The sequence below is a fragment of the Accipiter gentilis genome, chromosome 15, assembly GCF_929443795.1.
Source record: "Accipiter gentilis chromosome 15, bAccGen1.1, whole genome shotgun sequence".
Classification (NCBI taxonomy): Eukaryota; Metazoa; Chordata; class Aves; order Accipitriformes; family Accipitridae; genus Astur; species Astur gentilis.
The window spans coordinates 25299527-25326489 of record NC_064894.1 but is presented as its reverse complement, the minus strand read 5'-3'; the positions used below and the strand labels follow the sequence as shown (position 1 = coordinate 25326489).

Below are 26963 nucleotides of genomic sequence, written 5' to 3'. Positions count from 1 at the left end.
CGCCGCCGCCGCCTCACAGCGCGCACCGGCCTGCGGGGCGCCGAATAGTGCGGCAAGTTGTTTATCTCGCGAGCTGCCACTCAATGCGCTGCCCCGCCCCCCCCCGCTGGATGCCATCCCCTGATTGGCCGGTCTCGCCCCGCCTCCCCCCGCAGTGGCTCGGGCGGGGGCGGGACTTGGCAGCCGCCCCGCCCGACCGCGGGCTGAGGTGAGGCGAGCAGGGCCCGGCCCGGCCCGGCGGCTGTTCGGAGGCAGCGCCCCGAGCCCGGTGGGGTTTGCGGCGTCGGGGAAGAGCCGCTGCTCCTCGGGGGCCCGCCCAAAGCAAACAGCTTGTCAGAGGAGCGGAGGCCTCGACCCCGTTCCCGCTGCCGGGTGGCGGAGGGCCCGCGGTGTAGGCCCGCGGCCGTTTGGGGTCGAAGGGGAGAGGCGGAGGGCCGGAGCAGGTGGAGGGGTGGAAACACGAGTTCTGGGAAACCGGCTGGAAGTAGCCAGGCGCTGCCGGATAGACTGCTTGTGTTCGTAGTAAGAATCACAGGGGCAGGTGACGGTGCTCGCATTCAAATCCCAGCTTATCGCCGAGGCTTTGTGATCCTGCACCACAGCAAAGCCGTGTCCCTTCGGCCCCCCAGCACAGAGATTTTTAGACAAACACGACGCTACTGTCTCATGAAGAAGGATTTTGAGATCACAGAAATACTTAGGCCTCTTGAAATTATGTCTTGGCCTCTCTCATTAAGGGATTTCTTTGCGAGAAACATCACTCTCTGCAAGCATATTTGCATTATGGAAGCACCGTGCAGAGCTAACCAAATACCAAGGTTATATCCTGTCATACAAGTACATAATAATCCCTGCCTTGTGTTCTCAACCTTCATTTATAACAGTCAGCAGCAAGTGAATGAAACAGAATGAAATTAGAGAAGGGGAGAGTTAAAACAGAGGCTGTCCGTATACAGAAACCATCTTGGTTCATCACCTGCCCAGGCAGTGTTAGTTACCTAAAGGGAAAGTTTTTCCACTGCCTAGCACACACTGGATAGGAGGGGTGGACAAGCTGAGGAGAAGCTGTCATTGCTGACAAAGCAAAGGGAGGGGCCAACTGCACTATAAGGTAAGGTACTATATATGACTACTAGTGCATAGTTAAGTTATGAGGTCCTAACCAGAAGTTTGTTTCTCAAGCAGTGGCAAGAGTGTAACCATGTCGAAGAGATTATTTCTTCCAGAAGGCAATAGATGATTCAGAATTTCCCTTGTGTCAGGTAGCTAACAACCAACCAAAATTTCTCAGAAAACTTCATCGCTCCTTTACCAAAGTAGTATTTTCCAAAGAACTACGAGTGCTTTTCTCTGCAGTTGCAGATACAGATCTTTCTGAAGAAGGCCCGCTCATGAGCTGGCAAATTTCATAAACACAAGGGAGAGAGGACCATTGATCTTTCAGTACCAATGTTAAAGACGTTTGCTAAAATTAGAGCTAACCGTTTAAATTTTGCAAAGCATTCCTGTCTTTGGTCACCTAGTAATCAAAGCCAACACCAAGAAGAAAGGGACATAGACTTAAAAAGGCAAGCATGTAGCCGTAGAAGGTTATGCTACCCAGATGTACTCATCCAGTCTTACAGTCACTAGGAATAAGGACCGCTTGCTGTTGGAAATAATAAACTCTACAAGTAGCTCCCATTGCCCTCTTTGACCAAAAAAATAGCTGTTATTGCCCATTTTCATCATTAAGGCTTTTGTCCTCTACTCTTTCAATTCCACCCTGTAATGAAAAGACTGTCTTTTACTACAATTCATTGTATGTCCACAGTGCGGGTCAGAGAGGGCTAACAGCATACCCCCTGCCATTATGGAAGCCCAGCTAGGCTGGCATTTGTAAGCCAAGGCAGCTTAATTCCCCTCTACCCTGTACTGTAGCCAGCTCCCTAGTTTGCAAGCAGCCATTTTATTCTTCCATAAACTGATAGTGCTTTGCCAGTAAACATTTTGGCCCTAGCTGCTGCTACTGGGAGCAGCTGTCCAAGAGACACCTAACAGCTGGAAGCTTTTTTCAAATTTCAGACCTACATTTCCCTGTGACCAGTCCACATCCATCTTTTCTTCCTGCGCAAATGCTGTCCTGAAGTAGCCTTTCCCACTCTCCTGTGTGTATCCCCTGCCAAAAGTATTTATAGACAGCAATCTCATCCCATACAGCCTTTATTTTGCTGGACTAAACAAGCTATGCTCTTCTCATTCCCCTCGTGAGCCCCCCCAGTGAAAGCTGGACTGGTACAAAGCTGGTTATGGAAAACGCAGTACATGATCTGTGGCCCGGTTCCTTCTCTCGTGACACAGCCTTGCTTCTAGTTTCTGAATCCTTACATTGGCCACATAAAAGCCATTAAAAGCATAGAATCAACTGAACAGCTCCAAGCGTAGGCCAGCTCAGAGGCCAGTAAGAATGAGGCTACCTTCTCAGTTGATGAAAAAGTTTTATCGATGCATGGTTAGAAGATGGAAATGGGCACATTGTTTCTTCTTGAGGTTGGAGCACATGGCAGGATTCCACTTCAAGTTCACAAAGGTGGAGAAAACTGGCCACACGCTGTCAGGCCTGCTGGAGAACTGCTGCCTGTCATCTCCTCTCCAGGTGGTTCCCAGAGGAGGAGCAGTGACAGGCAGCCATTTACAGAGCAGAAATGAATCTTTGAGTGGCACCAAATGGTCTGAGAGAAAGAGGCAGAACAGCACTGTGACATTTCCATTGCTCTTCCATGTTGTAGAATGGTTGTGATACCGGTAATACGTATTTAATAGCATTCACATTTTTTAAAAGTGTTTTATTAATTGTATTATTCACTTCTAGTCAGAAGATAAATGACTGTAACATTTTTCATATGTAATGCCCTATCATTTGTTAATTGTGCTGATGTAGAAAGTCTGAGTAGCCCCACCAAAGAAAATAGAAAATGAGAGGCTTGCAGATTACAAGCATGATTTTTTTCAGCCTGCTAGCCTAACTGAAGATGCTGGGTTGTTGCTCGTTAGAATCACCATTTCTTCCAAATCTCAAGTAACTGTCCTAAAATAGTGCCCAGACTGTTGGAGAGGAATGGTGTTTCAAGCAAGACTGAAAGTTGAGGAATTGAATATTCTCACCAGTTCTCTAAGCAAGTCTCCAAGACAGATAAGACATGAATTTCTAATGTAAAAAGGAAGAATTTGGTCTTTAACACTTCAACGTCAAGAAAGTGACACACGCAGACCATTTTTCTTCTTTGCAGATTGCCTTGCATTTAAAATACACTGGGTTTTTTTCTTTCCAGCTTGTCTTAACTTCATTCCTTGGCTTGTCGTAGGCAATCTCTCACAGTTCTCTCTTTGTGTATTAGTGAGACCAAAAAATATGTTTGGGTTTTTTTTATTTTTCTAGGCCACATCTGGAAGTAGTTGCACCTTTTCTTAACTTACTCTCTTTGTAAGCTTTTACTTGTTAATCCAGTGGGAAGTTTTGGATTCTTAGAGATCAACGACACCATTTTTCAGTAGATCTTCAGTGGGGCTTTAATAAACTTATACAAACAGTGTTTACTTATGTCAGTCACATTTAAGCTGATGTTGCTTCACTTAAGAGTTGAAAGATGCATCCCAGAAGTCTGAGGAATAAGAGTAGAGAAAATTCAGAATGAATAGAGGTCTCACATGAACTTTATTATCATCTCTACAGAAGCAGAGAAAAACTAACAGTTCTGTTCCAAAAAACGTAGAAATATACTTGGGATTTTTAAACATTAGTGTGAGAGTGTGAAGAGCCTAATGAAAGTAGAACACCATGTCAGAGCATTTCTTATAGGGATAGATTAGAAAGTCTTCAGCTGGCTGTAAGTTCGTATGTTGTCATTCCCAGTAAAACTCTGAATTTTGGAATCTTTTATGTCAATTAACTTCTAAACACCTATAATAAAAGTGTTAGCCATATTTTATAGGTTTAGAAAATAAAGTACATAACTAAGGGGTTCTATCAAGATTTTACAGTAAATCTAGAGAGCATGCTAGGAACGGAAGATGGGAGTCCTGACTTCTGCTCTCATGATATAATTATTTGGCTAGCTCTGGGTTTTTTTAATTCATTTTTATAGTACCATAATCCAAATAGTACTAAAATAGAAACCTTGTTCTGCTTTTCTTGAGTATATTCCAAGAACCTGGTCTCAAAATAGGCTGTACTGCTTTCCACCATGGTTTTTTCCTGAGAAAAAGAAAAACCTCACAAAATCACAAAAGCTATTCCTCACCTTCTCTTTACAAAATGGCAAGACTGAACAGTTACCTGACAAAAACAAGGGAATTCAGCATTCAGCAACTAAAAACCAGTGAGAGGCGGAAAAGTAAAAGTGAAATAATTCTGCAGTGCATGGTGTGCCACAGTTCATCATTGCACAAATATGACTTAACCTCATTGCTGATCAACTAGTGTAACCACCTGTATATCTTTCTTAGCATATCCACTTGCTCCCTGTGAATTGTGAGGCAAGATGCATGAGCTTATTTCATCTGGGGTACAGCATGCAGTATTGTAAGCTTGCTTCAGTTTGTCAGAAAAAAAACCCAGAAGCCAGAGGATACTATTAACTAATGTCATTGTATTCACATTTGAGAATCAGCTTGACAGCCAGTTTAGAGGGCCAGCCAATGCTTCCAAAGCAGATATTTAGAGAAAGCCGTGAATTCTAAAAACATAGAAGTTGCCCATAATTATGGAGAAAGCATAAACTCTAATTCTGAATATAGGAGCCCAAAATTTCATACTTTGGAGCTGCACAGTCGGTATAACTGAGTTTCCTTGGCTTGGTTGGTATACGTGGTTTCAGTCTACCTGCATTGTTGGCATCCTCACTTCAGCACCACCATATTCCTCCTACTCTATTTCCTTGCCGGTCATTAAAGTTTTCAGAAGCTAAAATTATTCTAAACTTCCCTGTAGAATCCACTGATCTTTTCCCATGAACTAGGAAAGACAGTAGCATGTAATGAAAAAGGAAAGATGTTTCTTCAATTATCCCTGAAACATATAGAGGAGAATACAGCAAAACTGCACCATTTGATAGCTTTCTGAAATTAAATCCATTCCCACAGAAGAAACAGAACTGTGCTAAACAGATAACCTGAACCGTATCAAGTTCTACTGTTATGTTTTCCACTGGATATAGCAAGTGTTATACCACTCTACTGGCAGAATCCATCCTAAAGACAAGCTATGGCTATAGAACAGTATTTCATGACAAGTCTATAGAACATATATAATTTTTATATATAGAACTATTATACTTTAGTGTTACTCCTAGCCAAATAGATTGTGATGCCCTATTACAAGTGCAAATGTTCAAAAGGGCTTTAATAAATCATCTTTGGATAGGAGACATAGGACAAGAATTAACAAACTTCAGTTGAACCAAGTGAGATTTATATATAGGAAAATCTTTGAGTGATAAATTGTCTGGAGATACTGTGTAATCATCAGACTAAAGTTAAAATAATTAGATATTTTTAAGAAAAGGTTAGATAAACCTCTGTCAGAAATTTTGTAGGTAAGGTAGCATTAACATGATGAGGAGAGTAGCTAGAAATTAGATTTCTTGTTTTAATTTCCAGCCCTATTTTTCTATGGCTCTGTTATTCCATATGACATAAGAAGGAGCCTGATTTCATGGACTAACCAGTTAAAAGTCAAAAACCAAAAAAGACAGAAGTAAACCATGAGTTTTCATGACAGAAGGGTTATCCCACAAGGCATTGTACATAAAGCTGAGCTGTTCACAGTTCATAAGTGAGCTAGGAAAAGGAATGAGTGATGATGTGACAACATTTGAAGAACATATCTATCTAATAACTCAGATCTAAAGCTGATTGAAAAGTACTGCAGGAGGCTCCCAGAACACTGCATGAGTGGTAGTTGGAAAGCAGTGTTCCAAAGTGCAGTGTAATGCACATGAGGGTAAAAACATACAGACACGATGATGATAAATTCTAAAAGCTAGTATCAGTCAGGAAAATGTCTTGAAGTCACTGTGAGTAGTTATCTGAACAGATGTTCAGTGCTCAGAAGTAGTTAACAGGACAAGAAATAGGACAATATTCTTTTCTTTCAGGAAAAGACTAAGAAAACAGCATGAAACACACTTGTATAGTACTGCATATAACTATGGTGCACTACTTGCATATTGCTTTCAGTTCTAGTTACCCCATCTCAGAATCCATATAGTAGGATTACAGTAACTTTCAGGATTGAATAACCAAAACTCAGAAATATGAAATGGCAAAATGATGGGATACAAAAGTGTTAGCAGCTATTAAACCCAAAATACTGCCTCTGTCTTAATAAGTCAGATTATTGGAAGCTGGGAAGGCATACAGAAGGGATTATTGCTATCTGCTTGCCCTTGTCATATACTCTTTCACTGTGTGCTAGATGGGCCTCTGGTCTCACCTACTACAGCCATTCTTATGATCCTATGAGGAGAGACTAAATACGTTTGGTTTTGTTAGCTGGGAAAATAAATGATTGGGGGCGGTGATAAATGATAAAAAATAAATTGATACAAAAGACATACATAATTAATACTGTGTCATTTTTGGCTATTATGTACCATGGTCCAGAAGAAACTTCCAGCTCAGGAATTCACTACAACACAGTTTGTTAGAAGCTGAGAAGATGTACTAACAAAAGAAATGAGCGATCCAAGAACTGGATCCCTCCTTCCTGAATGATTTTGAGCTTTTTGAAACTATGGTGGAATTAGACTTAGGCAAACCTAAGAAGAACTTGTATGATGAGAGTCTTGATATGTTACTGAAGTTCTGGTTTTCTTACTTCCACTCTAATTTTATTATTTCCTAACTCCATCCGTGCTTCAGTGGCAAAATCCTAAATTATCTAGATTCCAGAACTGTATTTACAGCCAAATAGGAAATGACAGCATCGGCTGCTGGCTCACTATGCTGAAGAAGTTGAGCAACTCTGAATTTTAAAAGAAAGCCAGATGGTCTAATGAAAGCAGGAACCAGGAGATCCATTGTCCTGCATGGTTTTATTTCTTTTGGGACCAGGTTTTCTATCTGTAATGCAAGGCAGAATATTTCCCCATATTTAGGAAAACTTTTGGATTAAAATATTACTAAACCTATCAGTTAGCTTTACCAGCTATGTCCATCGACCAGTAAAGAATTTGCAGTCAGCCAAATTTCAGTCAGCTGGAAAAAAGAACTGACCAAAATCTTTTTATACTTCAGGCTATGATCTTGTCACTACAACTCGAAAAAACAGTATCCTGAGACAAATACCTATTGTTAATGCCATATACAGAAAAGACTAAGCACTGACTGTTGAAGCAAAAATGCTTTTTAAACCCTTGCCACCAGACCTCAAAAATTTTACTGTCAAACCCCTACAGTACTTCTGGCTGGATAAAGTATCAAGGAGAAGTGACTGTGACTTTGGCCGCGCAGAAGATGCAGAAACAAAAGTTGATAGAATTGGAAGTATGGAGATGATGCATCCATAGACAATCACTAGCTGCTCTTACTACAGAACGTGAATGCTCTTGCTGCTGAGTAAGACTTCTTGTCTTGTCACTATCTTCTGTGTTATCCTCCTTCCAATTTTACACAGACGTTCAGCAAAATAAAGGCGATCAAAAGTATTAAATTAATGCACCTAAGCTGAAGTACTTTCAACTGCCATATTAATGTTTCTTCGAAAGATAAAGTGCCCTTGGTTCCCTGTAGCCTCTGATAGTATATTGTGTCTGGTTGGAATGGGGTTAATTTTCTTCACAGCAGCCCAGATGGTGGTGTGTTTTAGATCTGTGACCAAAGCAGTGTTGATAACACACCAGTGTTTTAGCTATTGCTGAGCAGTGCTTGCACAGCATCAAGGCCTTCTCTGTTTCTCACTCTGCCCCCGCAGCGAGTAGGCTGACACAAGCTGACCAAAGAGATATTGCACACCATATAACATCATGCGCAGGGATAAAACCTGGGGGGGGAGTTTTTACAAAGTTGCCATTGCTTGCAGACTGGCTGGGCATCAATCTGCTGGTGGGAGGTGGTGAGTGAGCGCCTTTCCATCACTTGTTTTTTTTCTCTCTTATGTTTCTTTCCTTGACTTACAAAACTGTCTTTATTTTGACCCATGCGTTTTTCTCGCTTTTGCCCTTTAAATTCTCTCCCCCATCCCACTTTGGAGGGAGTAAGCAAGCAGCTGGGTGGGTGTTCAGCTGCTGGCCAGGGTCAACCCACCACCCATAGGAAAGCTCTGAGGAAAGAATGAGAAGGAAGGGGGATGCATCTTACTAGGCTAATTGCTTTGCCATGGCTCTCATCTTCTACTCCGTATGTGGAAACTACCAAATCCCTATAGTTAGGACTGGGTGGAAGAAGTCACAGTTCATTTTCTCTTTCCCATCTACTGGTGTCAGCAAGAAGGCAGTATGGATCCCGGAAGGATTAACAAACTGGTAACAGTTCGTGTTGTGTGAAGCAACCAAACAAAATGTGCTGCTTCTTCCAACCTCTAATGCAAGCATAGGCAACCTATAGCTCTTAAGCCACATGAAGCTTGTGTGTGACTTCTGCAAGAGCTACACCATATGACAGATCACAGGCAGTGCAAGTACAGAAGTTCCTGCATGTTCTGTATGTCCAGCTGTCAGAAAAAGCAAACTGAAGCTGCTGAAGCCAAAATCAGCCTGTCACCTTGGACCCAGCTCTACTCTCCAGCAGAACGCTTACCAACGGCCTATAATGTCTTTTTACAGTTTGCCCCCTCCTTAGCGTGATGAGATGTCACATGGACTTGAGCTTTCATCTGTAATCTTCCTCAGTCTGAAACTGTGGTGTTTGACTCTGCAGAGGCACAGTCCGATACCATGACAGCCAAACCAAAATCTCCCTGACTGAAGTTTTCTTACCATTGGGTAAACCTGTGGCAAAACAGGCTCCTCCACTAACCCTGTGACTTCTGAGGAACTGTCGGAATTTGGATTCTACAGGTGTGTGAGCTTCTCAGGACTGTCTGAAAGCAAAAAACATGGAAAGAGGTTTTGTTCTTTATCTCACAGTAAGGAGACTTAAATTTTAGGGAGTAAAATTCATACACTTTTTAAATCAAATGGAGCTTCAGTAGTAACTTAATGGAGCCATATTTACCCCAGAGTCTGTTCCAAACTTCATTGTTACCACGGGAAAAACTACATTGTATGTGTTTCAGTTCTTGTGTCTATAAAGTAGGAACAATAATATTTAGATGTCCTTAATAGGACTATCTCAAATCTAATTGGTAAATTTGGGTACTCTGAGTATTAACTATTATTTTATTATTGCAAAATGATAGTTGCTAGTGCAAACAAAACTTTCTTCATATAACCTATTGAGTCTATCACTTGCAATGGATTCTTTGGTGTAAGACAAAACACAAGGAGCTGTAACTTTAGCATGCTTGTTATAGAAGCAAGCATGCTTGAAATAGAAATAATTGGGATATCAATGGTAACAGAAACAATAGCAGTAGACTAGTATCAGATTACCAAGTTGTTCTCAGTAGTGAAATCCTGAACACTGTATGTAGTGAACTGGATGCTTACAGAACAGAGGATAAGCCAATATAAAAAAAAATTGTTTAAATGATGACCGTTGTGCTGATTACACTAAAAATCCATTTTGGGTGCCGAACTCACTTCAGTCTGCTTAATTTTGATGTGTTGCTTTTGACTCAAGTCATTCCCAGGTAGAGATCAAGTTGTGCTGGTAAGGAGTGGCAGAAATGAAACCCTGGCTTCTTTACATCTGCGTCCCATTCTTCATCCTTTCCCGGTGTCCACAGCTCTGGCTCCCTGCCCGTCATCAATCTTCCCTTCCCCCAGCGCCCACAGCTCCCTCCTCCTGCCTCCCAGCTACCAGCTGGGTGAGAACCAAGGGGATGTGGCTGCTTTTGAGCTAGGCATGTGCTGGCTGCCAGCAAACTAAACATAATAAATAACCTTTGAGCTCGGGCAACAGCTTTTTAGTCACGGTAATAATTTGAAGGAACTAGTCTTTCCTTTACTGAGCTGTTACGTTTCATGAAACTTGGAGGAATTTCATAGCCTGAAGTTTTCTATTTCTGCATCAAATGTAACTGAAATGAACTCATAGGCAAACAGCGTACCACCTAAGCCCTGCTTCCTGAGGCTTACAATCACAGAGAAATACCCTTTGACGATATAATAGATACAATTCCCAGTAGTTTATAAATAAAGTTTGAGGATGGAAAGTCTGGGCAATATGCAAAATATTGGTCTCTGGAGTTTCCATACCATTTACAACATTCAAGGAAAGTCTCCAAAGCATCACAGCAGGAAAATCTGCAGTTGTTTTGATTTATTGGGAATAATACAGAAACTAGTAGAGACCAGGTTCTCATTTCAGGAGCCAGAACATGAGTCTTTGTTAAATGTCTCTGCTGCAGCAGCTAGGCATCATTTCCCAAACATATAAAATTGTAGTTCGTTATCAGAACCTGTGGGGGGTTATTTGTAAATTAACAATTCATATGTCATACTATACAACCCTACTGAATGAAAGATTTTCACTGCCTTTAGGACTTCCTGCATACGAAAGATCTACTTGAACACCCACAGGTGAGAATCATATGCTGTGTATGTATGAGTGTATTTTCTGCCTTTATTAAGTGCATTCTTTTTTCACATTTCCAACATCCTAGACACTATCCGACTTAAATTCAGATACAAAAAGAACTGGTTTTGGCACAGTGCAAGTAACTTGATACCTGTTGTAAAGTCTGATAAAATTGCATGCTTTCTTTTGTGTGTAATCTCTTTTCCTTGATATCACTTAAATATTGATACCACATGTCATCCTTATCGCTCACAGAAAACATTGAAAGGGGGAGGTGTGGAAAGCCAAAGATCAAATTCACCTTGATAAGACTTTGATGGAAAGAAGACAAAGACATAAGCTGAACTCAGTGGCATTACAAATTGATTTATTTCTGTCTATCAATAATTCAGATTTCATTGAAGGTATGTCAGGTCACTGAAATGGTAAAAAAAAAATCTAGTGTCAAAAAGATGTTTAAGAAGAATTTAATGCCCGAAAGGAATCTGGTGGTCATACCAATTCTGGATGAACTGTGTCCTGGTTTCAGCTGGGATAGAGCTAACTGTTTTCCTAGTAGCTGGTACAGTGCTATGTTTTGAGTTCAGCATGTGAAGAATGTTGATAACACTGATGTTTTCAGTTGTTGCTCAGTAGTGTTTAGACTATAGTCAAGGATTTTTCAGCTTCTCATGGCCAGCCAGGGCACAAGAAGTTGGCACCTGACCCAAACTGGCCAACGGTGTATTCCATACCATGGGACGTCCCATCTAGTTTATGAACTGGGAAGTGGGGGGGGGCAGGGAATCGCTGCTCGGGGACTGGTGGGGTGTCGGTCGGCGGGTGGTGAGCAACTGCCCTGTGCATCATTTGTACATTCCAATCCTTTTATTACTACTGTTGTCATTTTATTAGTGTTATCATTATCATTATTAGTTTCTTCTCTTCTGTTCTATTAAACCGTTCTTATCTCAACCCAGGAGTTTTACTTTTTTTTCCCGATTTCCTCCCCCATCCCACTGGATGGGGGAAGTGAGTGAGCGGCTGCGTGGTACTTAGTTGCTGGCTGGGGTTAAACCACCACAACTGAAAATGGGGGAATAAATTTGGCAAATTACTGATGAGCAAACAACGTGCAGTGATTATAGCTCATATTGGTCAGGCAGCAGGGCGCGTAATACACTTTCACAGAGAAAGGAGGTAATAGAGAAGTTCTGCACATCTCTATGAGAAACAACATTGAAAATAAAAGATGGAGAAAAGCCCCAGAATATGGGGAATTTGATTTCCCAGCTCAATCTGGTCACGCATAAAAAGCAGATCGAAGTGCTGTGCCATGACCACTGCAGAGCTTTCAGCAGGCCAAATGCCGTAAAATCCCCCTCAGGAGCCCTTTCCTACATACAGAAACTATATGGACTTAATTCAAGCGATATTAACTAAACAAGTTCAATTTTTGTGTGTGGTTTCTCTTATATTGACTTAAAACTATTTTTATCTGTTTGGTTTATGACTATACATTTAGACCATAAGCACGAATTAAGTTTGAAAACAGTTGCTCCAGAGTTGTTACTACTCCCCAGCCCTTCATCGCTCACCTTTTACAAAAGGCCATTTCCACCCACAGCTCTGCCAGCCTGCTCCAGAATGGGTCCCTCCGTGCCAACGAGGCACGAGGCTGGTGAACCACCGCCAGAGAAGCATCCAAGGGGACAAGCCAAGGAGCACCTACACAACAGACGTGGGTGCAGGAACCTGCTGCTGGATGGTGACAAGCAACGAGACGTTTTATCTTCATCTGTTCCAGCTATGTTGGGAAGGAAATGGCAGTCTTCTGCCCTGCTGACGGCTAAACCAGTACAAACAGTTCTAAACCATGCTAAAACCTTCCCTGCGCACAGCCTTTTGTGCTGTACTTGCTATATTGATTTGGAAATCGATACCGCTAACCTGGTAACCCCCTTGCGCAAACATATTTATAGCATTCTAAAGGTTTTTTCTTTCCCTGATGTGATATTCCTATTGATTTATCTCTAATACAATAAATTATTTTATCGTAATCTACAGCAGGAAGTTGTGTTGCATCCTGAGCCAATATATAAGCACAAAAGAAGATAAGTATCTTTATCTACGTCTTTTCTTTATCATCTCACAAGACCATTTTAATTTAATCTTATCTAATTATACTGTAATGTAAAATAGTGCAATTTTTAAGTAGTTCTAGGAGGCTTTTATTAGCCTAATGCAGAAAAAGGAACACCAAATAACTACTGAGCAGGGCCAAATGAAGCTGCAACGTAGCTGGGAGGGACAGGCTGTAAGTTATTATGTTGTTCCCATGCTATGTGGCATGGAGTGTGCCACACTGAGGGATACGAATAGCCCCCTGACTGTAGCCAGGTCTCCTGAATGGGCTTTTGTGGCATTTGAAAGGATACAACTTGAAACCAAGTAAACAGCAGAATAAATGGATAACTTCTGATATTAAAATCCTTCCGTCCCAACATTGTATTTATTACACAATATATTTCTAAATGATGCTCCTTATTTAAAAAAAAATCTTCCTTGAGAAACCTACCCAGAATTCATTACTATATGCAAATATATATTGAATGCATAAATATATAACATAAAATTATCTTCTTCTAACCATAAGATTGCATTAACAGGGGGAAGGTCGCTTCCTGCTTTGATTTTTGCTTTGTGGGCGTGCTTTATAGCAGTATTACATGTTACCAGTTTTATAACTAGTGAGTTATTGCCCAAAGTGTAACCTCCAGGTGCAGTTTAGCACCATGCCTTCTGTGTGTTTATGTACCATCATAAGGCTCTGCTCTTCCCTTCCAGTTGGCATGAATCATGAAGTCCTCAGAACTTGCTGTCGTGCGGAGTGGAGTGACCTGTAAAGCTATATACATGCACAACAGACCTGGAGAACCAATACTTGCAGGCAAGTAATGCATATTCAAGTACTTGCCAGTGCCTGTGTGCACATGGTGGGCAAGTAATCCCATACTGTGGCTGTCAGCCACCGAAGTCCCTAATAGGGTAAGAACTGAATGACAGCCTTCCCAAAGGCAGCATCAGAGTTACAGACTTCAGAAGTGGCTTAATACTTGGTGGAAGCTCCACCTAAGCACTCTACTCATCTTAGGAATGCAAATATTTTGCAGCACTCTGATTCTGGTAGGAGCTTCCTTCTTTGTAATCTTATAACAAATCCAAATCCAATCATTTTATCCTGTGGGACAATTTCTGCATGAAAGCAGCAAACTCCAATATCTTTCTTAGCCAGAGGATTTGAGACTTAAGTCATTCTGAAAGCTCCACTCTAATTAATATAAAAAAAAGAAAGAGCCTGCTAATATAAAAAATAGCAAGCCCAGGATATGCAGGCAAGAAGCTTAATTTCTTGATTTAAATAATTTAGATACAGCATTAAAAAAAATTTAGACAAGACGTGAGAAAGATCGTACATTAAGACATGAATCTATCTACTTTTTCGAGCCAAGGTTCCGTTTACCGGAATAAAAACATTTTGACAGACAGTTACCAAAAAAAGGTGGCAGGAGCTGATATACTTTTAATGATGGTATATTGTATAAGGCTATCCTTATATAGAGGCAAATTCTGGGACTGCACTCTGACAGCCTTAATAATTATTTAATCCTGCTGGAGTTAATGGGTTTACTGCTACCCTTCCCTGTTTTTCCTGTAGAATAACCTTGCATAACAGAGTTTAATGGAAAACATACATGTCTTCCCAGCTCAGGAATCAGAAACTCATGAGAAGGACCCTGAAGACAAACTAGCCCTGAAACAAAAAACAGTGCTTCCTGCTAGAAGTCAGGACACAAAGAAAACTTGACCTACACCCTGTCACGGAAAAAGTTTGACAAGACATGACTCCACACCATTCAGCAGCTCAAAACAACTGGACCATTTGGTACTCTGGGTGGATAGGCTGCAGTAAGTCCCACTGTCGCGGCGCTCCCTTGCATAGTAGAGGCCACCTTGCACCATCATCCTTGTTGATAGAAAATAAGGGAGTGGTATATCCATTTTTTTCAAAACAGATGATCTCAACTCCTGGCATAGAGCATTTGGTGTGCATTTCTCACTACCCTGAGTTCAAGTGGATTAACGTGTGGCTGTGCTGTACCAGGGATCACAAACTGTGAGCCTTCACATTATCTCAGTGAGATGCCTATCTGCTACCGCATTTATGCAGAAAATGAGGGAATGCTCAGCAGCTGGTCCAAGGTGTGTCCCTGACAGACATAAATACCTTGTAGCCACACATACTGTGTTAAATCGGTACAGGGAGTAACGTGCCCCAGAAGAGCTAAACAAACCCAATCCTCAGAGTACCAAATTTGAGCACAAGCTTCGCCATTTCTTGAAAGAAGTGCCATTGGAGGTAGGGTGTGACAGGAAGATAATCTATCTTTTAACTGACAGACTTAAGGTGTTGTATGAGAGCCAGTTGTGACTTCCAGAAATTTAGCATGAAATCCAGAGAATAAGGAATTTGTTGTCTCTATTGATTTTTGAACCAATGTAGCACCTAAGCTGTGTGTAGACATATTTTTAGAATGGTTTCAACCTTTCCATAGTCCCCCTATTATCAGTTGCAATTACATGGCAAAATTAACCACTTTAGTCTCATACTAAGAATGCTACTTTTGTTATGTTTATTACGTTATCCTATATACTGATAATAATCATACCTACTCTTGCTTTTTTTGTACTGGTGTTTTCCCTTAAATGTACTTGTGTCATTTAAAAAAATCAATAGCTGTATTATCTTCAGATTGCCTAGCCTATTGTGGCACTGTAAGAAACTAGGTGTTGGAAATAAAATGTTAAGCCACCCAAAGCCACTGCAGTTAATCAAATTTAACACCTGACTAAACTGGGCTCACCCAGATCTTTTGGTAGGATTGGGAATAAACAATCCTGCTCAAGTAATTCTGTTGTATTACATGAGAGCCCATTAATAGCTGCAGTTTCTATTAAAGCTGGATGTAATTCTAGAAGCCAAAGGCCCTGTTCAAGTTTAGGAATAGTTTGTACCTCTCATTTCTCTGGTACAGCAGGTCTTGGAAGGGCCTACCATTTACTTTTCTGTGACCTACAAACGGACTGTTGATCATAAATCTATTTGCTTTTAATTAACATATCATAGTGAGAAGCATATGAGAGGAGATTGCAGAGAGTATGCTCTGCTGGTTGACCTCCATAGTGATGCCATAGCACTGAGTTGCTTTTTATTTATTCTCTTGAACCTGTAATGAGAATGTACATACTCTACCACAAGTGTTAACTTCTGTTGTAGTTATCCATATTTCCACCACCAAACTGATGTGAAAACTCAGCTTTTGTGTTGCCTGAACAATATAATCCCCCCAAAGAACTCACACTTGAAATGGAACAAAACCCCTCACCTCTGAAGAGCAAGCAGAAAGCAGAGTGTTAAGGCAGGGCAGGCATCAGTGCGGAGAGCCAGGTGTTCTTTGAAACAGGGTGGGATTAGAGACAGATTCCCAGAGTCAAGATGAGTACAGCAAGGAAAGGGGACAGGAACTCAAGGATGTCCTACTGCATTTTACTTTAAGAGGTGTGCTTTTTTCATTGTGGCAATGCTTGAACTTGACGTTTCTCTCTTAAAAGGAACAGCCTTTTCTTGTCTTCTGTGGCTTAGCATAACAAAGGAACAGGCTTTTAATGGTAGCTTGCTTTTCTTTGGCTTTCAGACAAGGGAAAAATTCTGATTTCCTCAGAATATATATTTTACCCATAGAAAAATGGTCTTTTTTTCTTCCTGGATCCTTTTTGATCCCTCCACATAATTTTCTTACGTTCCCATGTTTTCTTACCTTCACTCTGTGAAGATATGCCCTTGGATCTTCCCAGTACATATGGTTGGGAACCTGCAACTGTGTGTACTTGGGCCTTTGTCATTGCTGGGGACATTATGGTGGTCACAACCACTGCTTCCTGTACGAAGTTTTACACTGACTACACTGTTCCAGTGCTCATACTTTTAAGACCCCCTTTATCAGTTCCCCCTTTCATAGGACTCATGGGTAATCCCCAGCAATTTAGCATCCCTGCAGCAATGCCTTTACCCAGAGCAAGCTGTCTGGAACAAGACAGACCTTCCTGCAGGGAAAAAGTGTCATGGATTTCCAAATTCCTTCTCCTTCCTGTTACTGAGCAAATCTAACAACCTCTCCTTTGACAGAGGGTCCTAAAAAACCACAGCCTTCGTAATTGCTGAAGGACAGACGCAGATTACGGGGGAAAACGGGTTAAACAAGGGATAGTACACTTCCAGAGCCTCTTTATTCCACAGAGAATGCTGACCAGGAGCATACACAGTAGATGGACAACATCCTGGGGAGATCACAGGAAAAATCCTGTTGCTGAGAAACAATATCCTTCAAGAAAAACAGAAAGGCAGATAGGTGCATCTGTTATCAATCAGCTCCTTAGACAACAAGTTTAGGAGTCGTGGAGCAAAAGCAACAAGCCTTCCCTGAGGCTCAAATTCCTCCTTGGAATTTCTCAAACGTCCATGGCTGCAGAGCTGTAATTCCTGGTCCGCTCTGTGAACAGCAGCTATTGCCAACCTCTTTACCAGCCGGGAAAACAGCAAAACTGTGACTACCTGTACAGAAACCATACTGGCTTAGCAGTACATGAACAGGTTTAGCCCATTAATCAATCTAACAGATCAACAAAGCGTTGATCGATTCCCAATCACGTACGTACTCAGGCATTGACTTTTGTTTGTTTGCTTTCAATAAGTATATTTAAATTACAAAATTAACTTCCTGCAAAGTTGTCTATAGTACCAATTCAGCTTTTCTCCCTGAGAATGTAAAACTGCAGAGTATGTTACCACTACACCGACTGCTTATATACTAATGTTAAAAGCAATCAAACCCCAGCAGTTTCCTTATTGTAAGAATGGGTTTGCTTTGCAATGACAATGCTGACTGAATAGCAAAAGTTCTGTAAAAACATTTGTATTTAAAGCTTAAGCACATGTCTTTGTCCAACACCCTAGTCCTTAGGGCCCTCAGTTCTGGCTCCCCGCTCCCTCCTCATTCCTAGCTGCCCCAGGTATCCATGCACCTCATCCCTAACTCCAGGCAGCCCAGTCTGCCTTGCCCTTTACTTGTCCTTCTGGACTTACTGCAGGCAACGTGGTTCTCACCGCTTTGACTCCCTGCTCCCCTGGCACTTCTTGCAAGGAGAGCAGGGCCTGAAGTGATGAACTCCTGGGAGGGGGGAGAGAAGGGGAGGGAACCTCAGGGAGAATGTTCTGGCCATACAGAGAGTGCATCCACATCAGTATTTTGGTTTGGAAGATCTTCTGTTCTGCAGATCCATTCCAGAGGTGTGCACTGTGATCATGTGTGTGGCAGCAAGAGGAGGACCCTCCAGAGGTACCCTGCATCCATGCTGGATATTTGCTTTGCTTACAAAGGGTGTTCTTGTGCTCCTGGATATTTTGAAACACTCCCTCAGCCTCTGGGCTCTGACCTCAAACCGATGAGAATTCAGTAATCAATGTAGTTAATTTGAAACTGATTATTGTTTCTAAGGTCCATAATGGGAAAACTGACTGACTATCAGCGAACAGCCCTCCTGAGAACAAAACTCTACAGGGATCTGATGGTTCCCTTAACCGCACAATGCCGTAGTAACTGACAGGATGTTTGCCTCTACAACCTGCCAGTCTACTGCCGTGCTTTCCCTATTGCTTAAAGCAGGCCTCACAAAACCTGAACTAAAAGCATGCAACAGTTACACCAGCATGCATATGTCACTCAGACTAGGCTTAATAGGATGTGTCACTTGTCAATTTTAAGTAAGTCATCCAAATTTACCTTGCATTTGCTGAGACAAGTGTTGAATCTCTTCTTTTTGGTTTCTGCATTTGGGAAGCAAAGGCTAAGTTTCACTATCCACACTTCAATAAAAAACAGTCAAAGAAATATGTTTCTTGTAAGTACTGCATATCTTCCTTGATCAGCCAAGGTTTACATCATGGACAAATATGCCCATTTGTATTCAGAGGATGCAGACTCAGGATGCGTCCGACCTATTTCCCTACCACAACCTCGTCATCCCCTGCTTCAGATCCCTCTGTTCCCCAGGCACCACCCTGATTCATAATCTCAAGAAAGTAGGAGATGCTTGATGATCTTGCACACCTGAATGACAACTATTTTCACTGTGGATTTTCCAACCCAGTTGATTGCCCACTATCTGGTAAGCAGGCTAGCGTTGCTGACTTCTACAGTGTGACTGTCGTTTGTCATCAGAGTGGCTCTCGCTCTGGTGTCTCTTTGATGAAGGCCAGGGCCACTACCTCTTCAGCATACAACCTCATTTATGTGGCTTTCTTCACTCTGAATTTCTTCATCCACTGCTAGTCACCCAAAACCTGCAACGCACAATTTCACATTCTGGTATGGTTTTTTAAGCCCAGAAACATTGGTCCATAGTGCGAAGTTATTTTTTCCTCCTCCCCAAAATTTCATCATTCTTGTCCCATCACTAATCACCATTTTAGAAGGACTTGCTTCAGTTCCATATACATGAAAGATATGCAAACCAGAACTGTAAGGTACATAACCTTTTACAGCTCTCATGCTGATGGCAGAGAGAAAAGAGATTTTTGTTTAAAAAAAAAAAAGAAAACCTGTATTTTAGAAAACACTGTGCAGTGGAGAATTGTGGGAAACTGGTTCTAATAACTTGACACTGGAAAAATCCTGCACCGAGGAGTGCAGTGCAAGTTAGCACAGGGAGACCTCCTCACATTTTGGTGTGGCTCCACCCAATACAGCCACACTGGGTGAAACTGGGCTGTGTCAGGCTGTATGACTGTACTCCGATGTTGCCATGTCAGCTGTTGTAGGCTGACAGCATACTTTCTCGTGTAGTCATATCTTTAACCCTTGGGATTGTCAGTTAACTCTGCTTTGACTTGCAGTCTAGAGAACTAGCTCAGATGCAGACATCAGTACTGCAGACATCTAAAGTTAAATAATACGAATTCCAGTGGTAATGCTGTAAAGATGGAAGACAAATGCTCTCAGATCAATGTTCAGCAGGGGTCTTTGTTGCCATTCTTTAAAAATTTTCTAAGAAACTTACTAATACTTTCTCTCCAGTAAAAATGCATCAATCTTTCAATCCCTGAAACAGAAAGGCATGCTTTTATGCAGCCATTTCACGCAGCATTCATGCAAAATTCTTAACAGTTTAAAGAAATTATATTAATAAAATAAACTATTCCATAGATTATGATTTATTATAACATAGTTTGTAGTGTTCCTGAAAATGTGTAATAAAACTGTTGCTGTTGCTGCACAGGCAATGCTGTTCTCGGCTCACTCTTCCCCAGACTGGCCATACAGTTTTACTGTCACCCTTATGCTACTCTCCCAGTAGAACAAGTAGGCCCTTTGGTGTGCCTAGAAAATTTAATGAATCCTTGTCTAAAATAGGTCAGGTGATTCATGCCCTAAACCTACCTGTTCTTCCACATTGACCATTAAGGGAAGCCCTGGGTGATACATCTTACTTATCAACATCTGCATTGCACATGGAAAAGTTAAATGAGATTAATTTCTCTGGTGATGTCTGTAATTGCTTCATTTCATAGCAAAAATGAAACACATGACACGTTCCAAAGAGCTGAAATACATGTTTTTTGAAAGCTGATAAAGGACTTGAAAGTTCTTTGACCAAAGGAAAATATCGATCAGCCTTTTCACAAATCTTTTTGCCATGGAGCGATTAACGTCTTAGAACTATCCACAAAGTAAATGCACACAAACAGAGTTGAGAAGAACACATCATCAGGGAAAGGTACAGGGATCTGGAGCAGATAATCTGAGGCAGAGGAAAAAGGCAGAACCTGGACAGAACTTACTGAGGGTCTATATAAAGAATATTTTCTAGTTTCTGCATGAAATTCAACATGGAAAGTTTCTCAAACTGAAATATTTCCCATTCTAGGCTAGAAAATGAAACTGAGAAAACAGTAAAACTTTATCACTCTAGCAATCATGACAAATAACATAGTGTTAGCATGCTGAATTACATTATTTTCCTGACATAAACAGACCTGGATACAAAGAAAGAAATAAATTCTTAGATTACCTGTCTAAATCTTGCCATTTCCTTTATAAAACTAGAGATTGAAGAGATTGTCTGAATTAACTTCTTGCTCTAAGTCACAGAAAAGAAATCTGAAGTAATGTTTGTACATGATGCTTTACAATTTGAAGAACTAATTTGAAGTTATTAACCTCTTGTACCCTAACTAGGTCGGGTGACTATGAGTCAAGAAGATCAGTACCATCTCCTACCGTTGTTTATATATCTGTCACCCTTACTACAAGGAACGAGTTTCCTTGTTGGGGGCAAGTTTGGATATAGAGTATCCTGATCAGAAGAGTTCTTCAGATGAAAAGCCTTGAATGCCTTGCTGAAATATGAATTAGAGAGACCAGAGACACGGTAGGTAGGAGAAGAGATTATTTTTTGTAATGTACAATCAAGTTATATTATATGTTGCAAGTACTAAGTTTAAAAAAAAAATCAAATTATTATGATTAAACTGATTGTATTGCTTAAGATGTGCTTTTTTTTCATACCAAGGCAACATATAGTCTATAATTGCACACAGAATGAATCACTAGTAAGAGATACTCTGTTGATCAAATGACAAAAAGGCTCCTGCACTTGCAATTAGCAATAAGTGTATAAAAGTTCAATGCGTGTCTTCTACCACAGCTGGCTTAGTCAGTGCACAAATTCAAAGCTGCAACCAAAGGCAGTTGTGCAATTTAGACCTTAGCTAGTATTTTGAAAACATAAGAGGGAGGGGTAGTATTAAACTACTAAAGAAATATTTATGAAAAGTAAGGGCACAAAGTACACTCTGGTTTAATCAAGGACTACTGATCCATAGCAAAAACAGAAAGGAGTGCTGTCATGAAAAACTAGCACTTTTTCCCAGCACCTTGTTGGAAGTTATGATCATCTCCGCTTATGTACCACGCTATGTAAAAGCTTTGCCTTCCAGTCTCCGAAACAGCTAGATCAGTTTTTCGTATCATCCAAAAATATGCCCTCTGTCATGATTTATCCTAGAGCAACTTTCAGAAATGAGTCATGACCTTTGTTTACAGGTTTTATTTTTGAAATGCTGACACCAGCTTAGCTGTAGCATTGTCAACAGGGAATGCTAGTACAGAGAGACTTAAATGACGCTGTCATGTAAGTAGAATAAATTATTTCAATTGTAAACTAGCTAATTATACATCAAATCTGGTATCTACTCCTCTTTATTATAAGAAAGGTTTTTCCTGCTATGGATGAAATATAGCAGTGTGCATAAAGCCATATAAAGAGCTGTTTTGTTTTTATCATATCAATATCGCTCAGTGTCTCATTTTAAGATTTGTATTTCTATTCATGTGATAGCCTCCTGTTTTCTTTTGGTTTCAGTTTCAGAGTTTTAAGATTTTGAATGTACACACTGACAAATACCCCAGAGGTCAAATCCCAATTTATTAATGACTGAAATCTCATTATTTTTTAACAAATCTCATTAGTTTAAGACCTAACGGGTGATTTTTTATGCTTAGGCTTATTAAAATTGATAATAATATAATCAATGTAAATCCCATCTATATAAAAATGAGCAATTAGAAACAACGTAAGCAATTACAAGCTATATAAATATTTTTTTTCATTACTTTTGTGATATATATGATGGAATTTTCCCTGCGGAAGGTTGATTATAAATCAATCACCATCAGATGTCCCTGCAGAAGCGACCAGTGTACAGAGGAGACAGCCTGGCTTTCTTCAATCAAGTCAATAAGGAATGAACATGCTTTACCTCCAAGACAGACTAAATGAAAGCAAGAGAAATAATGTTTTAAACTGAACTTTGGATACACCTATGCACTCTTGGGAGAAACATGGCGTTCAGTGTTTCAGTGTTGTCTCCCCGAGAATCCTTTTAGCTTTGACCATAGGCCTTGTATATGGGCTCATAAAAAAAGGGGTGCACCTTTGTTTACTCTATGTAAATAAAACTCCTCCGTGCGGTTTACACCCCATCCTTCCCAGGTTGGTTCCTTCAGATAAAGTTTTCTATACAGTCCAGTTTGGGTATTTGAAAAGATGAAGTTTTGTCTTTTCCTTAAAGTATAAAAAAATATTAGCATTTTTTTCTGAAACAGATAATCTGTTTTCCCTTTGCCTACTGCACCTTTCTTGGTTTAGCTACTTATCAGAAGATAATGGAGAGGTCTCAGATATGAATTCTTAACAATCTACATCAAGGAAATGAGACAGAAACTTTAATAAAAAATTCTTAGTGTTCATCCAGTATTTAACTACAGTACATGCCAATGCAATTAAATAATTTAACTAAAATATCTAATTTTTTGTAATGTTTCTCTTGTTCTCTCACCATGGGCAGATGGAGGGGAGAGGGGTAGAACAGATACAACCTGAATTCCTATTGTAAAAATAAGCAGAATAAAATTTTCTTTTGACAAAAAAAATCATAAATAAGAACAAAGGGCACAGTTCATTTTCCTCCCTCAAACCCCTCTCTGAAGGACAGTTCTGATTCTCCTGTATCCCAGTGACAGATGACAATAGATAATACTTTAAATTACCTTTTCTTCCTCTCAAAGGAGCTAAGAGGAATCTGCCTTTCTCATTCCATCATATATGCTAGAACTTCTGTAGATGAGTAGCTTCATAGATTTGTGTACTTCTACCAACTTCAAATTTAGTTTAAAAGTTAAACGCGTAAATGTTTGCAGGAGCAAGACCTTTTTTTGCATATTGACTTCCTTTAGATGGGACTAAAATGACTGATATGACCAGGGGTGTTTGGAGAGTGTGAAAGGGGAGAAAGTATGAGTTTTGCTTTTATATGTGTAAGATTTCTATTGACTGACAGCTCTGTTTTCAAGTGCCACAGGAAGACTGGGGTCATAAGGAAAGCTGTTGCTTTGCCTCATTTAGTAGGGCAATCTTGGATGTTTTTAGGATCAGAAACAATAATTTTCTTGCTTTGTATTGGTGACTGCAAATCAACGTTGCTTCAAAGATACAACTGATGCCATAGGGCAGAATAAGGGATGTTTTAAGTGAGTATTTTCATTGTCAGGAACACAACTGCAAAACATCTCAAGCAGCAGTTTCCATGTACTTTTTAATTATCCAAATGTATGGACTGACACAAGTTTTTAGAACACTGAAAAAATAACATCAGTAAAGAAAAAAGCAGGATTACCCAATTCTCCTTCTTCAGTCCCTCTTTGAAGATCACCTGTAACTAGTTTAGTATATGGTGGAATAATACCATATATTTAGTAAATTAGGTACAAATAGAAAGTGAAGTAGAAGGTTAACTACAACTAAGCTAAAAGCATTTATAAGTAATCTTCATAGATAAAGACAAAACATTCACATTGTAATCTTTACATTGTGAATTACATTTGTTATTGCATTCAGTGCATTATATTAATTAATCAAATGCATATGAAAAAGTGTATAGGCACGATTGTCATTGCCTAACAAAAAGTTGACACTAATGACAGAAGAGGGCTACAACAGATATAAAACAATTTGGTTAGGTCAAAATTGATTTGGGGAAAGATGGTAAGAGCTTCTACTCCAAAAGCAAACAATATTCTCAATTTCAAAAGGACAAGCTTTGATAAACAAGGGAACTTACTTGTGAAGTCAAGGACTGAGGAATTCAGATATTGAGGATAATATAATTATTTTAAGTGAAAAGGATAAAAGTATGTGGAGTTTGTGTCTCAAGAAAGCAGAGAAAGTTCTACTGAGGAGAGCTAGTTGAATAAATAACCACAAGCAAAAACCAAAACATTTACAAAATGGCAAAGAGGATTAAGAACAAAGGAAATGTTATCTGAGGGATCAAGAAAAGGAAGGACGAAGTGAGAACTGCCAAAAGTCAAGCTGAGATAGACTTCCAAAAAGATATGAAAAGCAAACAACAAAAAAGATTCTTCATCTCCATAAACAAAGGACAATAAAGAAAGGACTGTAGTGCTATGGAATATGAAATGGAGAGAGATGGAAGATAATCTCGGCAAAAGATAAATTGCACTTCACTATTGATCTGAAACGAATACTTTGCCTTGTTTTTTAATGAGTACAATGACTGATCATGGGAGCAAAGACAGTTTAGATAATGGCAGGAGTGTGTGGAAAAGCATCGTTCGGAACAAAGTTAGAGCAGGAGTCAAGAAAATGAATGCAGCCTGTTCAAGAGACCACATCTTCTCAACCCTATTCCTGAAAGGAACTAGCATGTGAGCTCATGGGTCTCTGCCAGGTGAATGAAGAGGTGCAAATTTCACATCTATCACCGAAAAGGTGGTTAATTCTAGCGGTAGTGTTTTTATAGCCCATCACCGTGACACCCAGGCCTGCAGAACACACATAAGCTAGCAGCAATTACAATTTAGGCCAAAATTCAAATTCCTGGCCTTTTAATTCACCTTTTCCAAGTGTCATTGAGTGATTATTCTATTTGCCAAATATTTGCTGCTGGGTACGTAAGCTAAACTTTCAGAAGCTTCATTAATTTCACATTTTTAATAAGACATAATATACACTGTCCAAGTATTAAATGTATGCTACTTCTACTATTATGATTTAACGCACACAGAATTTTACAAGACTTAATTAATAGTCAAAATTTCCTCCTTTTTTGTCAGCAATTGTCATTTGCCAGGAGATAAACTGCATGGCAGTACTACACTTACAACTATCAGTCAGATCTGAACTGCAGAGGAAACCATAATGGCATCCTGAAAAGGATTTCACAGAAGGACAATTCTTTGTATTACTTTCCTCATTTAATTTAGAAGGGTATTTGCTGGTTACAGACAATAAATTAATTTATTCAGTAGGAAATAACCATATGAAGTGCTTGCAATCACTATTTTGAGCTAAAGATAGCTCACGTTACTGAAAGATCATTGCTGCTTGTTACTATAATGACACAATTTAGAATTTCTATCATGTAGAAGAACAGCTCAGATTTGCTGAGAAATTCTGTTCTATGACTTTTGAGTCTCTGAACTGTGAAGTTGGCTGCAGTTGCTGTCCTTTCCATAAGCAGAAATCTAAGAAGCGGGGCAAGTAAATCAGAATGGGAATGGAGGAGCAGGGCCAGGTGGGCAAGATTAGAGATGAGTGCTTTTGTTTTTAAAACAAGGGGAAAAAATGCCTTTAAAGTCATCCATTCTCTGTGCCTACGCTGGCTCTGCAGCAACTTGCTTTTCTGTTCTTTTTGTAGCAAGCATCGGAACAACTGAGGAAGACAGCAAAAGTGCTTCTCCTCACAGCACACTACAGTTTTTGCTTCTCATGGTCACATACCAGGGTTGCATAGAATTAGCTTAACATAACCTTTACATAAATATTAACAATGAATGTTCTCCTTCACAAAGAGCGAGCATGATTCTTTGCTGCCTGTTGGGTGGAGGGCTGGTAAAGGTGGCTTTATTCCATATTTGAATCTTCATTTTTCTTGGCAATGCCTCTCATGTAAGTTGGCAGCTCTAAATTACTTTGCTGCCACAGCCCCCTATGTATCATTGCAGCAGCTCAAAATAGCTGTTCAAAGTGAGGAAACCTCTACACAAGGAGTATTCCCTAGGGAGAAATTTCAAGAACTCTACAGCCCCTTTGTGCTACTGGGAAAGTGTAAAGAGACTGGATAAGAATACAGAATTCATCATTGTCCTTTCTGTACAATAAAACATTTATACTTTCTCATCTTTCTTTCTGAGCTTGATTATTTGTTGACACCAAGCTTGCCCTATTCAAGTATATGGGTAAGAGCAAAGATTGCTTCACACAATCTCTATCAGCTCTGTGTTCTGCAGCTGGTTTAGCAATGAAAATGGGGAGCAGCTTCAGCACCATAGAGGCTTGCATCCCGTTTCTGACTGCCCCAAAGCTCTGGTTTGGCACACAGGAACTCTGACCTGCTGTGACTGTTGGGCTTGATTGCACACCTAACATAAAAAAATGCAAAAAGGATTTGATCTAGTTAGAACAGTTTTTTACTGCATAGAATTTCCTCCTGCGCACAGGGTAATGTACCTGGCCAATTACGGCCTGTTGTGCCAGCAGATTACTACAAAGGAACCATATCATAAACAATTTTTGGCCCTGTGTCTCGCAATCATATGATGTTATCTGAGCCCTCCCGTCTTCCT

General features: G+C 40.2%; 2 long non-coding RNA genes across 4 annotated transcripts; both read left to right on the top strand.

The window, feature by feature from the left end:
• Nucleotides 1-19: 19 nt before the first annotated feature.
• LOC126045975 (uncharacterized) lies at nt 20-13583 on the top strand. 2 transcript variants are annotated; one of them, XR_007508178.1, is made up of 5 exons: nt 23-9035; nt 10623-10661; nt 10915-11063; nt 12266-12591; nt 12706-13583. It is a non-coding gene; the product is annotated as an uncharacterized LOC126045975 (long non-coding RNA). The 2 variants fall into 2 exon arrangements; XR_007508177.1 differs by having other exon boundaries at nt 20-9035; nt 12266-13583.
• Nucleotides 13584-14408: 825 nt separating this feature from the next.
• LOC126045976 (uncharacterized) lies at nt 14409-23303 on the top strand. Of its 2 annotated transcripts, none has more exons than XR_007508180.1 (4): nt 14409-14607; nt 20994-21186; nt 21861-21948; nt 22468-23303. It is a non-coding gene; the product is annotated as an uncharacterized LOC126045976 (long non-coding RNA). The 2 variants fall into 2 exon arrangements; XR_007508179.1 differs by having other exon boundaries at nt 14409-14901.
• The last annotated feature ends 3660 nt before the right edge of the window (nt 23304-26963 follow it).